This window comes from Mesocricetus auratus, unplaced genomic scaffold (genome assembly GCF_017639785.1).
Source record: "Mesocricetus auratus isolate SY011 unplaced genomic scaffold, BCM_Maur_2.0 Super-Scaffold_100031, whole genome shotgun sequence".
In the NCBI taxonomy this organism is placed as follows: Eukaryota; Metazoa; Chordata; class Mammalia; order Rodentia; family Cricetidae; genus Mesocricetus; species Mesocricetus auratus.
In genome coordinates this window covers 4,125,036-4,142,519 of record NW_024429212.1, presented here as the reverse complement: position 1 = coordinate 4,142,519, position 17,484 = coordinate 4,125,036, and the positions used below count along the sequence as shown (strand labels likewise).

The 17,484-nt window shown below is 41.7% G+C and overlaps 2 long non-coding RNA genes across 3 annotated transcripts in view; one reads left to right on the top strand and one right to left on the bottom strand.

Moving 5' to 3' along the window:
* The window catches only part of LOC110343254, a 447,219-nt gene that overhangs the window by 178,102 nt on the left and 251,633 nt on the right, over window positions 1–17,484 (top strand). The window lies entirely within an intron of this gene.
* LOC121135161 overlaps window positions 1–17,484 on the bottom strand; it is a 37,010-nt gene that overhangs the window by 5,582 nt on the left and 13,944 nt on the right. Inside the window, exons 2-4 of one of the 2 annotated variants that reach the window (XR_005872369.1) lie at window positions 13,068–13,344; window positions 12,631–12,722; window positions 10,581–10,715 (exon numbers count right to left, since the gene is read on the bottom strand). This is a non-coding gene — a long non-coding RNA (uncharacterized LOC121135161). Of the gene's footprint in view, window positions 1–10,580; window positions 10,716–12,630; window positions 12,723–13,067; window positions 13,345–17,484 lie in introns of those variants that run through there. The other variant, XR_005872368.1, reaches the window with a different exon arrangement.

Below are 17,484 nucleotides of genomic sequence, written 5' to 3'. Positions count from 1 at the left end.
TTTTACTGCTTTGAGCTAGTTTCCACATCATGCTATGCTAACAGTATGACTTCTGCTGATTTCTTTGAACCTGTACTCCAGGGATCTGGAGCTTTGGACTCTGACCTCTGATAAAAATGAATAAGAGAAGACCCTCAATATAGGCGTCTGAGAGCATCCCAGTTGGCTACACTTCTTATGTAATTCCCCATCACAATTAACTGGTAAAGGTGACAGAAACAAATTATGGAAGAACAGACTTATTTCCAATCACACTGTGGGAGGTTTGGGGATGTCACAGTGTATCAGTCCCCTTTGTGTTGTGGTAATAAACACACCATGACCAAGGTAACAAGTAAAAGAACTTATGTTGGCTTATGGTTCCACAAAGCAAGAGTCCGTCATGGCAGAAACACCATAGCAGCACATGGCAGGCATGGTGACAGGTACAGTTGCTGAAGCTCACATCTTGAGCAACAAATAGGAAGCGGAGACAGCCAACTAGAGGTAGAGTGAGACTCTTAATTCTCAAAGACCAACTCCAGTGACATGCTTCTTTCAGAAGGCCATGGCACCTAAACCTCACCACACAGTGTCATCAACTGGGACCAAGTGTCCAAGCATCAAAGATTATGGGGAACATTTCTCATTCAAAACACCACACAGGACCAGGAAAGGAGAGGAGGCTGGGAGTCCAGGGAAGTGGCGGTTCTTCCAGCAGCATCAGGTAAACAGGCCGGCTTCCCGGCCTGTGCTCCAGTGCCTGCAGATCGCCTGGGACCTGCACAGAGCTCCCAATCCCGGCGGGAGCCAAGCACCCCAGACTCCGGATCTTTGCTCACACCAACGAGACCAGGAAAGGAGAGGAGGCTGGGAGTCCAGGGAAGCCGCGGTTCTTCCAGCAGCATCAGGTAAACAGGCCGGCTTCCCAGCCTGTGCTCCAGTGCCTGCAGATCGCCTGGGACCTGCACAGAGCTCCCAATCCCGGCGGGAGCCAAGCACCCAGACCCCAGGTCTTCTCTCCCACCAACGAGACCAGGAAACCAGAGGACCCAGGGAGACCAGGGGAGTAGCTGTTCCAGATCAGGTACAACAGGACCCAGCATAGGGTCCAGGGGACCAGGTAAGAGGATAAGCGCCCCAGATTCCTGTTCTTCTTCTCCACCCACGGGACCAGCATTTGGACAAGGAATAGAAGAACCACCAGATTATTGGACTTGCTAGCACCCACCAAAAGGGAACTCTGGTCCCCAGACCAGTAAGGGGCTCTTTCTGCACCCACTAGAAGAAGAGATGGGAAAGAGACAATACAAAAACACAGTCAGCAACAGAAAAACAAATATGACACCGCCAGATTCTAGAGACTCCACACCAGCAAGACCCCAACATTCCAATGCGGACGAAGCAGAAGAGAACGACCTTAAAAGCACTTTCATGAAAATGATAGAGGCCCTAAAAGAGGATATTGGAAAATCCCTCAAAGAAATGGAAGAAAAAACAAAGCAAAAAATGCAAGAATTGGAAGAAGAATCATACCAAAAAAGGCAGGAAATGGAAGAAGAAACAAAGAAAAAAATGCAAGAAATGGTAGAAAAAACAAAGCAAAAAATGAAAAAAATGGAAGAAGAAACAAACCAAAAAAGGCAGGAAATGGAAGAAGAAACAAAGCACAAAATGCGAGAAATGGAACAAAAAACAAACCAAAAAATGCAAGAAATGGAAGAAAGAACAAACCAAAAAATTCATAAAAGGCAACAAATGGACGAACAGATAAACAGAAAATTGCAAGAAGCAATGCAAACACTGCAAGGGTTGAAAACTGAAATAGAGTCATTAAAAAAACACAATCTGAAGAAAGGCAGAATATAGAAAAGCTGGACAAACAGACAGGCACTACCAATACAAGCATTACCAACAGAATAGAAGAGATGGAAGAGAGAATCTCAAGTGTTGAAGATACGCTAGGAGAAATGGATTTATCAACCAAAGAAAACCTTAAATCCAACAAATCCTTAACACAAAACATCCAGGAAATATGGGACACCATGAAAAGACCAAACCTAAGAATAATAGGTATAGAAGAAGGAGAAGAAATCCACCTCAAAGGGGCAGAAGGCATATTCAACAAAATCATAGAAGAAAACTTTCCCAACCTTAAGAAAGACATGCCAATGAAGGTACAAGAAGCCTACAGAACACCAAATAGAGTGGACCACAAAAAAAATACCCTCGCCACATAATAATCAAGACCCCAAACATACAGAATAAAGAAAGAATATTAAGAGCAGCTAAGGAAAAAGGTCAAGTAACATATAAAGGCAGACCTATCAGAATTACACCTGATTTCTCCATGGAAACGCTGAAAGCCAGAAGGTCCTGGATAGATATTCTACCTACACGAAGAGACCACGGATGCCAGCCCAGACTACTATACCCGGCAAAGCTCTCAATCACTATAGACGGAGAAAACAAGATATTCCATGACAAAACTAGATTCAAGCAATATGTGTCCACTAACCCAGCCCTACAGAAAATTTTGGAAGGAAAACTCCAACCCAAGGAAGCTAACTACAACCAGAAAAACATAAGCATTAGAGAATCTCTCTCTACCAACAGCCAAAAGAACAAAGGGGTGAAATTCCACACATAATTCCACCAACAACAACCATCGCAAATCGAAGAAGGATGAGCAATCATTGGTCATTAATATCCCTCAATATTAATGGCCTTAACTCACCCATAAAAAGACACAGACTAGCAGATTGGATTTGAAGACAGAACCCTTCCTTCTGCTGCATACAGGAAACACACCTCACCTTTAAAGACAGACATTACCTGAGAATTAAAGGTTGGGAAAAAATTTTTTAATCGAATGGACCCAAGAAACAAGCCGGGGTAGCAATCCTAATATCTAACAAACTAGACTTTAAAATAAAATCAATCAAAAGAGATGAAGGAGGTCATTACATACTCATCACAGGTGAAACCCACCAAGAGGAAGTGTCTATTCTGAACATCTATGCCCCAAATACAAAGGCATCCCCATTCGTTAAAAAAAACATTATTAGAACTTAAATCTCATCTAAAGCCCCACACAGTTATAGTGGGAGATTTCAACACACCACTCTCACCACTAGACAGGAATACCAAACAGAAACTCAACAAAGAAGCAAAAGGGCTAATAGAAGTAATGACCCAACTGGGATTAACAGATATCTATAGAACATTTCATCCACATAAAAAAGAATATACCTTCTTCTCACCACCACATGGAACCTTCTCAAAAATCCACATACTTGGCAACATATCAAACCTCAGCAGCTACAAAAAAATTGGAATAACTCCATGCATCTTATCAGACCACCATGCTTTAAAATTAGAATTCAACAACAACACAAATTGCAGAAAACCTACAAACTCATGGAAATTGAATAATGCTCAACTGCACCATCCCTGGGTCAAAGAGGAAATAAAAAAGAAATTAAAGACTTCCTCGAATTCAATGAGAATGAAGACACAACATACCCAAACCTATGGGACACTTTGAAAGCAGTGCTACGGGGGAAGTTCATAGCGCTAAATGGTCACATGAAGAAACAGGAGAACAGTTATACCAGAGAATTAACATCACAGCTGAAAGCTCTAGAACACAGAGAAGCACACTCCCCCAGGAGGAGTAGACGCCAGGAAATAATCAAATTGAGGGCTGAAATCAATAAAGTAGAAACCAGGAAAACAATACAAAGAATCAACGCAACGAAGAGTTGGTTCTTTGAGAAAATCAACAAGATAGACAAACCTTTGTCCAAACTTACCAAACAGCAGAGAGTGAACACGCAAATTAACAAAATTAGAAATGAAAAGGGGGACATAACAACAGACTCTGAGGAAATCCAGAGAATCATTAGGTCATACTTTGAAAACCTGTACTCCACAAAATTCGAAAATTTAAAGGAAATGGATGACTTCCTGGACAGCTATCAATTGCCAAAACTAAATCAAGAACAGATAAGCAATTTAAATAGACCTATAACCCCTATGGAAATAGAAGCTGTCATCAAAAGTCTCCCAACCAAAAAAAGCCCAGGTCCAGATGGCCTCAGTGCAGAATTCTACCAGAAATTCAAAGAACAGCTTATACCAATTCTTCTCAAAGTGTTCCACACAATAGAAGCAGAAGGGTCTTTGCCAAACTCTTTCTATGAGGATTCAATAACCTTGATCCCCAAGCCACACAAAGATACAACTAAGAAAGAGAACTTCAGACCAATATCCCTCATGAACATTGATGCAAAAATACTCAATAAAATACTGGCAAATCGGATCCAAGAACACATCAAAACAATCATTCACCATGATCAAGTAGGTTTCATCCCAGGGATGCAGGGATGGTTCAACATACGAAAATCCATCAACGTAATCCACCATATAAACAAGCTGAAAAACAAAAATCACATGATCATCTCACTAGATGCTGAAAAAGCCTTTGACAAAATCCAACACCCCTTCATGATAAAGGTCTTAGAGAGATCTGGGATAACAGGGACATACTTAAACATAATAAAAGCTATATACAGTAAACCAACAGCCAACATCAAACTAAATGGACAGAAACTCAACGCAATTCCTCTAAAATCAGGAATAAAACAAGGCTGTCCACTCTCTCCATACCTTTTCAACATGGTACTTGAAGTTCTAGCTATTGCCATACGACAACAAAGGGGGATCAAGGGGATACAAATTGGGAAGGAAGAGGTCAAACTTTCACTGTTTGCAGACGATATGATAGTTTACATCAATGACCCAAAGAACTCTACCAGGGAACTCTTACAGCTGATTAACACCTTCAGCAAAGTGGCAGGCTACAAGATCAACTCAAGAAAATCAGTAGCCCTACTATATACAGATGATAAAAGGGCTGAAAGAGAAATCAGAGAAACATCACCCTTTACAATTGCCACAAACAACATAAAATACCTTGGGGGTAACACTAACCAAACAAGTGAAAGACCTGTATCGTAAGAACTTTGAATCTTTAAAGAAAGAAATTAAAGAAGCCCTCAGAAAATGGAAAGATCTCCCATGCTCTTGGATAGGTAGGATCAATGTAGTAAAAATGGCAATCCTGCCAAAAGCAATCTACAGATTCAATGCAATCCCCATTAAAATCCCAGCACAGTTCTTCACAGACCTTGAAAGAACAATAATCAATTTTGTATGGAAAAACAAAAGACCCAGGATAGCCAAAACAACCCTGTTCAACAAGGCAACGTCCGGAGGCATCACCATCCCTGACCTCAAGCTCTATTATAGAGCTATAGTCCTGAAAACAGCTTGGTATTGGCACAAAAATAGACAGGTAGACCAATGGAATCGAATTGAAAACCCGGGTATTAACCCACACACGTACGAACATCTGATCTTTGACAAAGAAGCTAAAAATATACAATGGAATAAAGAAAGTATCTTCAACAAATGGTGCTGGCATAATTGGAGACTGGCATGTAGAAGAATGCAGATCGATCCATGTCTATCGCCATGCACAAAACTTAAGTCCAAATGGATCAAAGACCTCAACATAAATCCAGCCACACTGAACCTCTTAGAAGAGAAAGTGGGTGGTACCCTTGAACGAATTGGTACAGGAGACAGCTTCCTGAACATAACACCAGTAGCACAGGCAGTAAGATCAACAATTAATAAATGGGACCTACTGAAACTGAGAAGCTTCTGTAAGGCAAAGGACACAGTCAGCAAGACAAAAAGGCAGCCCACAGAATGGGAAAAAATATTCACTAATCCCACATCTGACAGAGGGTTGATCTCCAAAATTTACAAAGAACTCAAGAAGCAAGTCTCCAAAACACCAAAGGACCCTATTCAAAAGTGGGCTGCAGAACTAAATAGAGAGTTTTCAATAGAGGAGTCTAAAATGGCTGAGAGGCACTTGAGAAAGTGCTCAACATCCTTAGCCATCTGGGAAATGCAAATCAAAGCAACTCTGAGATACCATCTCACTCCTGTCAGAATGGCTAAAATCAAAAACACCAATGACAATTTATGCTGGAGAGGATGTGGTGAAAGGGGACACTCCTACATTGCTGGTGGGAGTGCCAACTGGTTCAGCCACTTTGGAAATCAGTGTGGAGATTCCTCAGAAAAATGGGAATAAACCTACCACAAGACCCAGCAACTCCACTCTTAGGCATATATCCAAAAGATGCCCATTCATACAACAAAGATGTCTGTTCCACTATGTTCATAGCAGCTTTATTTGTAATTGCCAGAACGTGGAAGCAACCTAGATGTCCCTCACCTGAAGAGTGGATAGAGAAAATGTGGTACATCTACACAATGGAGTACTATTCAGCAGAAAAAAATAATGGAATCATGAGATTCGCAGGCAAATGGATGACACTAGAAGAAACCATCCTGAGTGAGGTAACCCAGTCACAAAAAGAGAAACATGGCATGTACTCTCTCATATATGGATTTTAGACATAGATCTGGGGAGTGCCAGCCTACAATCCTATGGCCAGAGAGTCTGGGAAACAGAAACTTTATTTAGTGGCTGATCGAAGAAGAGGCAGACTCCCTTGGTTAAGTACTGAGCTGAACTCAAGAAAGCCAGTAACAGAGAGGGAGGACTGATGATCAAAGGGATTAAGACTGGGCTGGTTTAACCCCAGAAACAGCTGACCTGACAAAGGTTAACTCTTGAATCCCAGGCATTAGCCTGGGAAGCCAGCATGGGACTGATCAAGACCCCCTGAATCTGGGTGTCAGTGAAGAGGCCTAGGGAATCTATTGAGCCTTGGGCAGCAGATCAGTACCCATCCCAAGTATACACACAGACTTTGGACTCCAATAGAACAATGTGAGGTGCACTCTCACCCTGAACTCTTGGGAAAGGGTCTAGGCCCTGCCCTATATGAAATGACACACTATGGACACCCCCATGGAGGGCCTCACCCTCCCTGGAGAAATGAGGGGATAACGGGGGGGGAGGGCATGGGAGGAAGGGAGGGAATGGGAGAGGGACCTGGAACTGACTTGTGAAGCAACCTTGATTCTTATCTAAATTTAAACTGGAAAATAAAATTAAAAAAAAATATAAATAAAACAGCAAGCTGAGCATTGGTGGCACATGATTTTAACCCCAGCACTCGGGTGGCAGAAACAAGCAGATCTCTGTGAATCTGATGTCAGCCTGGTCTACAGAGCAAGTTCCAGGACAGGCTCCAAAGCAATACAGAGAAACCCTGTCTCGAAAAACAAAAATAAGTAAATAAATAAATAAAAATGAATAAATAAATAAAACCGCTAAAACTAAAGCCTGACCCAGCTGTTGCACTCCTGGACACACTTCTAAAGAATCCTAAGTCAGCACATCCATGTGTACTTACAGTGCTGTCCACATTAGCCAAGCTATGGACCAGCCTAGATATCCATCACCAGAAGACTAGATAACCAAAGTGTGGAACCTACATGAAACGGAATTTTGTTCATCTATAAAGAAGACTGGCATTATAACATCTGCAGGAAAATAGACACAACTGCAGATTATCATTCAAGAGTAATAAGACAGACTCAGAAATGCAAATACACATTTGTCCCTCAAAAAAAAAAAAAAACAAAACACCACACATGCCAAGAAGGTCATGATGGAATGGGATAGGGTGAGACTTGTGACCTTGAGCTTTCTCCTTCCCTCTCTTCTATTCCATTCTACCCCTGGTCTCTACAGTGGTGCTGTCCATGGTGAGAAACACCCTTCACCCCTTAGCCAGTATTCTCTGGAACCATGCCCTGAGGCTCACCTAAATGTATTCTTTACTGAAGTCTAAAATGCATGCCAGTCCAATCAAGCTGATAATTAAGCAGGGTCATCTTTTGCCAACAGTTGAGCTTCAATGTAACTCCAATTTTTTACTTGTTGTCCAATATACTGGGAGTATTGATACAATGCTATGATTTTCCTAGCCCATATTTATATTTGCCCCAATTTATCCTATGTGTTTATAGTCACCCTATTATCCATATAGTTTGAAAATAAAACTTAGTTAAGATGGAGGGAAAGTACTGTGTTCCTTGAGAAAGATGTGGGCATCCTTTGTGGGAAAAGTGTAAAATGAAATCACATCCTCAGCGTGAGAACTACCAGCTCATGGCAGTGAGCACAATTTTCAAAATGTCAGCATGTTCCATTGTTTGTGCTGGGGTAGTATTTCACATTTTCATTTTTACGACACTGGCATCTCTCAGAAGTCCCACCAGAATTTTAAAAGGTGTTTTGGTGATGAGCAGTAACTCAGAGCACCTAGAGCTAACCCTGTGGCAGTGGTGCTCTTTGCAGCTTCCCTAATCTCCATCAGCTTCAGTGCCTAAGGTCTGTGTCTGCATGTTCTAAGGTAGGTGTGTGGTCTGCATGTTCTAGGGTAGGTGTGTGCATGGCCACCTCCTAGCATGGACCATGCTCACTGCAGTTCTTATTTGTCCCTCTAACGACGTTCTTTTCACCCATTGTCATTGCCTGCCCGATCAAATCCTGACATGAAAATCTACTGTGTAGGGGCTGACTGTGTCGAGTGATTCCGTGTTAACCTTCCTCCAAACACTGTTGATTATTAGCTACATCTCTACAGCCAAGGTCACAAGGCAATTTCTGGATTTCTCAGGCACAAAGGGTTTCACAGAGTGGGGAATTGGGAAAGGTGGATTGTCAAGCACCTGGGAGGTCAGGCAGTGTATCACTCCCTGAGTGTGGCAGTAGAGAGTGTACTAAGACCAGATGGGATTAGCCCACCAGCCTCTGATGTCATCAATTGTTTTATACATTCCAGGTGTTTGGAGGGACTCACCCTTCCAAGACATATGTTTCAGAATCCCTGTGTCTGTCTATATAGGGCAGTCTGTTCAGGAAGCTTTGGAAATTCCTACCCCTTTAAGGGGTGCTGTGCAGGGGGAGGGTTAAAAACTAAGAACATTTCTTAGTTCTTACACTCTTTCTCATGGTTTTATGATGGCATAGTTTGAATCCATCAATGCATCAAAGCATCCATCTGCTTTTTTCTTTGTTTTTGCTTTTTACTACTTCTGTATATTACCTTCCACTCTATTCCTTAGGCTTGTGTGTACTTGCTCAATGGCAGGATGAAAGCTCCTGAGATAGTATCCATCCTAGCAGGAAAGCAGGGTCTTCCTCTTTAGATTGGTGCCACTGGATAGGTGACATTAGGATGGCTTTAATAACACACAACTGTTGTGGTCTGTCAGGGTTCACTGCAGGCTTATTGACGGGACTGTGTGGCATTTTGTTTTACTGTGAATGATTGTCATGCAGAAGTGCTCAGAGAGTCATGTTTTCCTGAGTCAGATCTTCTCCATCCTGGTTCACATCCTTATGCTTCTGGGTAACATTTTCTGGAAGGGTTTCTGTCTGCTTAGTATTAACTTTCCTCTAATCATCTGGCAGAATTTACCACCAAACCTCAGCACCCTAGTTCTGTTTGGGAGAAGTTCATCATCACAAACCCAGTCTCTTTGATAAATCTGGACTGGTACACTTACTGGTATCTTTTGACTATGTATGGTGCTTTATTTTGTGAAGGTAACATCTGGGACTCAGAATGTCAACCAGGATAGAAGCCCTGAGTCTAGTTTTGATTCTGCTGATGACCCTTGGACATATGGGACACATCTTCAGGAGTTTAGGATTCAGTTTCTTTGCCTTTGAAATGACTGTGTTGGAGATAGGGATACTGGCTCCATCACCGAATGTGAGGCTAAGCCTCAGTTTGCCAGAAGGATCTGCCTTCTGGGATTTCTGTACCATCCCTCCCAAAGCTTAGGAAATTCTGCAGAAGAGAAAATGGAAAGATTGTGAGAGCAGAAAAAATATAAATATAAGATGTGTATGTAGGGTGATATTGTAGATTCCAAGATTTCCTAACATCAGGGATTGAGATGAAAATCATACCTAGGAAAAGCTCAGATCAGATCAGCAATAGACAATCTGAAGAGGGTAGCCAGTCTGAGCCAAGTAAAGAATGTGTCAACATACAGGAAAAGAGGAGAAGGGTCCTCATAGCTCACCCTGCTCAATTTCTAAGGTGTAATCCCAAATGACCTGACATATAAAGAACTAAGAAAATGGAGTAGATTTTCAATAGAAAAGAAATAAGCCAAAATCCACTTGGAACAGTCCAGATGTTGAGCTGATGACATGGATTTAAAGAAGTCATTGCACTTACGCTCAGTGAAGAGAAACTGAGTGTGCTCTCAACAAACGAATGGGAAACTCAGCATAGTAACAGAACTATGCAAAGTGAAGCATCAGAATTTAAAATGAGAAGTGTGAGGCAAACAGAACAGCCCCAGAGAAAACACCGAGAAAGAAAGAGTAACTCAGTCCAGAGATGGAACTTCTAAACTTCAAGAACATATCAGGTAGGAAGGAAATTGAAGAGTGCAGCAGAATCCTGGAATCTCATGAGTTTGTATGAACTCATGATATTTGGAATTACTGACATGGTGGGTGGGGTGGGTTTCTTTTAGTTATAAGTTAGTGGATTTGTAGGTTATACATACAGAATACCAGTCTTGAGCATTTGTGGTCACATATGAGAGGATTAAGGAATGCAGCAGGTACTGGCAGTTCTGGAGTAGCTCTGGGTGTCCAGGCTGAGGGCAGGACAACGTGCTGTCGGAATTCTGCAGAACAGGAAGCCTGCGGCCTGGGGAGATGGATGGTGGGATGAAGCACCTGCTGCCCAAGCAAGAGGAACTCTATTTGTGTCCCCAGCACCAAGGATAATCTGGGTGTGGCAGCATAGATCTATAAATCCAGTGTTGTGGGGACAGGAGGAGGAGTTAGGTAGATCCTTGGAGTTCACTGATTAATCTATGAAGTTTAAACAGCAAGCTCCCAGGTTGTGAGTGTCTTGAAATAAAGCTGGAAAGAAAGGACACCTATCAGTTTCTGTCCTCCACATGTGTGCATGGACTCCACACATGCACACCCACAGGACATCAGAACATCACAAATTTCCTCCACATATGTATTCATGGACTCCACACATGCACACCCACAAGAAATTAGAACACCTTCTAGAGAGAAAGTGCAGATATGCCTCATCAAGCTGCGTCACTCATTTTTGGACTTCAACTCCTGTTTTCAGATATTGAAAACAGCATCCATAGTTAGGGAGGGGTGTGCCTTCCTCATCCTTCTGTGGCCAGCTTAGCCTCTGGGCTCTGATTAAGCAGAGAACTAAACTTCTTTGAATGAGTTACCAGAAGTAGTCAATGTATTAATATTTTTTATGGAACATTTACTCCCATACTCCTATTTCACAATTATCACAATTTGAAATGATATTTACAGTAATTAATGGTCCAGCTTATAAATACAGTGTGTTTGGCATTCTGCTTTTATTAATCACATTTTCATTAGATATGCAAGAACTGTAAATTGTGGATAGAAAAAGATCATCCTGTCATGTAAAGTGTAGTCTATTTCCTAGAGATTTGAAGTTCTTGACATTCAGAATTCTCTAGCTGAGTTGACTGCTATAAGACCTTAGAAATGGCAAACCCCTTCCTTTTAAGGCTGTGGAGATAACTGAGTGGTGAAGAGCCTCTGCCTGAAAGCACGAGGAGCCCAGAACTCATGTGACAAGCTGGGTGTCTTGGTCCCGCCTGTAATGCTTTTACTGAAGTAGGTGGAGACAGCAGGATTTGGGGAGGCTTGCTGGCTTCTAGTCTAGCTGAGAAAACACAGTGTGAATCCCAAGTTCATAGAGAGACTCTGCCTCAAAAGAATAAAGTAGGGAGTGAGAGAGGAGGATGGTGAGGTATGGAAAGAGATAGATAGAGGAGTGGTGTTCTCTGGTCCTGCCTGCATGTACATACCCCTGTACACATGCACATGCACACATACCTTTGTGTAACACACACACTCCTACACACACCATATTACATGATCACCCACACCATACATACAGGAGCATAAACACATTCATAACATGCATGCATCCCTACACACACACATAGACACACACGCATACCACATACTTGCACCAACTCTACAAACACAAAATTTTGATCTAAGCTTATGTTGTCTATGTAGTCTTCTTCGTGTTGTATTTGCAGCCAACGGTTATATTCCGATTCCATTTCCATCTTAAGTTTGGCTCTAGAATCAGCTTCCTCACTTCTTGGCTCTTCTCTCAGTAACAACAGAGTGAATGTGAGAAAGAGGTTAAAATAAAGTGGCCAGGGGCACACCTTTGCTTTACAGTAGCTCTGGGTCATTAAGGACACCGCGACATGACATGTTCTCATGATTAAAAGGAAAAGGAAAGGAAACTGAGTAAGAATGAAAGCAAAGGCCCTGGAAGGATTTAGCTATCCCAATCATTTCATGACATATGTGTGTGCCAAGTCAAAACATTGCACACTTTAATATGTACAGTTTTTATTTGTGCCCTGTTACTTAGTAGCTAAAAAAAATGAAGTTGAATGAAGGTATTAAAATTGACTGTCTAATTTTCATCAGATAGTAGTAAACTTAATATTGCAATCCAGAGTGTGCCTGTGATTTAGTTATTGTACACACCACGGTGTGTATATATATTGAAGAATACTTACTGAGTCCAGATGTAGGGTGTGGAAACTGAGGATTCCAGAGCATTTGTGTTTTCTGTAAGCGGAGTACTGCTGCAGACAGGACTTTGTGAGCCCTGTGGTCACAGGCATAGAGGGAGAAGCAATTAGAGGAAAACATCTAGGTGCTGGCAGACATGAACTATGTTCAAAAATTCCTGAAATCCAAGTCTCAATTCACCATGTTGGGATGATGCCAAGAATCTAACCTATTATTTTAAAATACTGACCAAATGTCATCATGATCCACCTTGGTTTTCTTAAACAGACATTCATTCCAGGCAAATTGTGCCCTTGAATTTCTGTGACTCTTGTAGCAAAATGCTACAATTAAGCAAGTTAAACAGCAGAAATGCCTGTTCCCACAGTTCTGAAGGTGAAAAAAAATCCAAAGTCCAGGTGTGTTTGGCAGGATGACATACCTTAGAGGCTTGCGTAGGTCCTTCCTGTGGTCATCAGGAAAGAGTGAGCTGGTATCCCATCTGCCTCCATCTTTGTGTGACCATCTCTTCTCTCTGTCTGGCCCTGTGCCCTCATCATGATGTCAACTTGTCATGAGCTTGGGGCATGCCCAGAACGTTTAGCTGACCTCACCTCGAGGATCTTAGTTAAGGGCATCTGCACAGACATTTTCCCAATAAGGTAGCTGTCAGTTTCCAGAAGTGAAGAAAGGAGGATGTCTTCGGGGAATCCTTCAATCTAGAACAGATGTCGAGGACTCACTACAGAAATAATCAGTTATGATGTTAAAAATATAAATTGCAATATCATAATTTAAAAAGCACCTTTCATAATAAAGGCTGAAAGTAATGACAGTAAGTATCAAATAGAAGTAAAAAGAAGGACAAACAGGTTTAATGAGGTTCCCATAGAACCCAGGAAGTGGTTTTTTTCTCTTTTTTTTTCCAGCAAGAAGATAATTAAAAGCTGTTTCAAATTTGAGACTTAGAGAGCATTGCAAACTGAATGCTGTAATTGTGATAAGAAAAGAGTCTTCATGGACTCCAGCTACAAAGTTTGGACTAGTGGAGGTTGTATAGCATGAGAGTCCCAGAGGCAAGTCTAGCCTAGAAGGGGTAAAAAGCCACAGCAATCTAGAGCTCTCTGTTTCTGTAGATGAGAAAAAACTTAGTCAGTATATAAATAGTATGCCATCAGGGACATTTGGGGATTTGCTGCATCTTAAATAATACTAAGGAGATACCATATTTTGGGGGGAATATTAGGACCTTTTATTTTTAAGAATCCTTATATTTTAGAAATGTATTTTGAGTTTTAATTGATTGAAAATATAATGCTTGAAAATTTTAAAAGAATTATCCTGGGAGAGTAAAAAAATAGAATGTGGTACACATTCTGTTGTTACTTGTTGAGAAACCCTCCCAAAGTAGCCGAGGCTGTCCTCCACTTTGCAACCCTCCTGCCTCAGCCTCCCAGTGCTAAGATTATAGGTATCCCTGCTATAGGCTGGATTTTAGAAAAATAGACTTAGTCATGATCTGACCATTATGGTACATGATAACATAAACATGAAGTTCAACATACTAAGAAATTCTACCTTTGACGTCTTAATAGGAGAGATTACATAAAAACCACTATGAAACACTCTAATACAATAGTGTCATTCAAACACACACACACACACACTATCTCATTTGTAGTTGTTAATATACTTGCAATAATTAGCTTCAATTTCAAGAAGTGTTTCCAGTCACTGATGACCTGCAGGGCTCTGCACTCACCACACAAATGCCCTGAAAGGCTGAGTGATGACAATCCTATCTGAGTCACTGATTGGCTTGGAGAAGTTCCTGCTGTGTCCTCGAATATATTTTTCTCACTATGTAAGCAATCATATGCTATTGCTTGGATTTATGGTCAGATACATCAACCTTTTCCTTATTTGCTAGAACCAGATGGTGTAATTCAAAACCAACTGTCATTCACAAGGAATTATTTGTCACTGGGTCCTCAGTAGAAGAAGATTTGTATCCAAAGCCCAGAATCCTTCCAACAAGGGTGTTAATTTTATTTAACTGAACTATGTCATACCTGGGAGATCTTGTGCATAGGTACAGAGGAAACTTCCACGGTGTCCCCCATGCTTCCAGGTGAGGACACTCAGTAGGGAGCTGAGTAGAATCACAGAGCATCCTTATATTAGACATTGGGATCTGCCCCTGTGCTCCACTGTCACCATCAAAGCAGAATGAAAATGGAATCTTTACATTCCACTTCTTTGTTCAAGAAGACATCAGAGGTGAGTAGTCCAACATAGATAGTACTACAATATAGATGGGTACCCTGCTACCTTTGGGTACCAAAAATATTCATACCCTAACATAGGGACCAGGAGCATGGAATCTGGGCAGACACTGACTCCAATTCAAAACTGACCAAGGGTACTTTGACTTTGTCAGCAGGTCATGCCATGTACCTTACGTGGTGAGACTCTTTTCCTATTGCCATGATAAAGTACTCTGACAAGAGCCACTTAAAGGAGAAAGAGTTGGTTTCATTTTGGGTTGAGTGTACTGTCCATCATGGAGAAGTCCTAGTGACTGAAGTTTACACCTGGTCACATTTTGTCCACAGTCAGGGGAAGAAAGCAAGGGTGGCTTTCTCCCTTTGTAGGTAACCCAGGACCCAAACCCAGGGAATGAGGTTGCCTGCCTGGTTTTAGTGTGGGTTTTCCCACCTCAGCCTTGTTAATAGAATCCCTCATAGGTATGGACAAAGGCAAAATCATCTTCTGTAGGATTCCAGATCCTGTCAAACTGACACCAGGCCTCACACCCTCCCCCGAGAGCCTCCCTTTGTCACCTCCCTTTGAAACAGGATTCTAGTCAACTCTGAACCTGTGAGTGATACATGGGTGTTTGGCTGTTTGCATATTCACAATGAAGTATTTTGGGGAATACCTCACGGCTCCAGCACATCATCCATTTGACTCTTACATACACTGTACACATGGTACAAAGACCATTTGTATGATCTTAAAGTATTTATGCATTAAACAGTTTCATGCTATGAGATTTTCTACTCATGAGTTTCATATTTGGGTGGATTTCAGATTCCAGAGTCTTAATCTTCATTTTGTGTAAGTTAGACCATGAGGTGCCTTTCTTCGTCTGGCTTGATTTCACTTACCAAACTTCACACTGTGGCAGAAGGACACAACTACCTTTTAAAGACTGTGATAAGAACAAAAGCACATCTACATCAACCATCAACACCCAATACCCCCCTCTTACACACACACACACACACACACACACACACACACACACATACACACACATCTTGCCTCTCATGGGTGTTTGGTTGTTTAAGTATTCCATCTTCTGTATAAATAAAAGAAAATGTGTTTAACTGTGGAATGGGTTTTATTGTCCTTTTTTATGTTCAGAACAGCACTGGTGTTCAAGTGACAGATCCAGTCCCTTACCCAGTAAACTGAAGCCCCTATCACCTAGCGACTGTCAGTGTTGCCAGAATAAAGTGGGCCTGACTTTCTGCCTTCTTCATGGCGGTGGAGGATGCACTTCCACGACAAATTGCAGTATACCTTTTGTAGTACACCCCTATCATTGTCGTAATTTAGGAGGCCAAGGTAATGATTTTTAGCCAGGAGAAATATTTCAACAACAGAACAATTTCATTTCAATTTCCATGATATCCCTTCATGATCCTCATCTCTGTTGTGTTCCCATCGTGTATTTAGTTTCTTCAAATTCCACCTATCAGATCTGTGCTCAAGGGACTATTCACCATGTACTTAAAATGTGACTTCTGAATGAATCAATAGACAGTCTAGTGTGCTCACCATAGCACTATGCTGTTAAGTACAGCAGCTAATGCAGTGTGCTTCTGAGAGTCACCTAAGCTGGCAAGGCAGGACAGCAGAGGGCTAATGCTCATCTCCCAGTACCCAAGTGGATTACTGCAGGGGTTGGCCATGTTTGCACCACAGAAATCCCTGACAGAGGTCTGGGTCCTGGGTGGTGACCTCTATGAGCCGTTTAAGACATGAATGCAGGAAGCAGGAAGAATAGTCATGAAGAACCCTCACCCCATCATTTAGATCACAAGGTGGGTTCTAGGTGGACCCAGCATGGGTGAGGGAACAGTGAACTCATTTCTGGCGCCTCAGATGGACTCCATTTAGCCCAGACACTTAAGACAGTGGTTCTCAACCTAAACCTATAACCTAAACCCTACAAGGGTCACATACAGATATCCTAAATATTTATATTACAGGTCATAATAGTAGCAACGTTACAGTTATAAAGTAGCAATGAAATAAATTTATCATTGGGAGTCACCACACCGTATTAAAGGGTCTCACAGCATTAGGAAGGTTGAGAACTACTACTCTAAGAAGTGATAGCCTCATACGGCATGGGAATCCACAGGTACAGCTGTCTGGTGGAACCCATGCTCCTGTGCCACCCAAAGCATTACTGCTCACAGTGAGGGGTCTCATTAATTCTAACCTCTGCTCTGGGGATCCATTCAGTTTCTAAAATGCTTTGCTGTCTGGAAACTCTGGGAAAAGACTGCTTAGAAGAACTGCTGTTTCTGAAAAAAAGTAAAATGAAACAGGACAAACATTGGAAGGCCTAGAAAGTACCGAGCGCGCCTGACACTGATGCACTCAGTAAAATTAGATATGATATTGAGATTATAAGGTCAACATAAGCAGACTAAACAGTGTGCCGCCGCATCACTAAACAGAAGGAACTAGTGGTATGGCCATGTAAATAGTTATAAAAACAACAGGATGGAAAATATTTAGAGCATCAATATTTTAAGAGTGGAGTGTCACTTTTTTGTGAT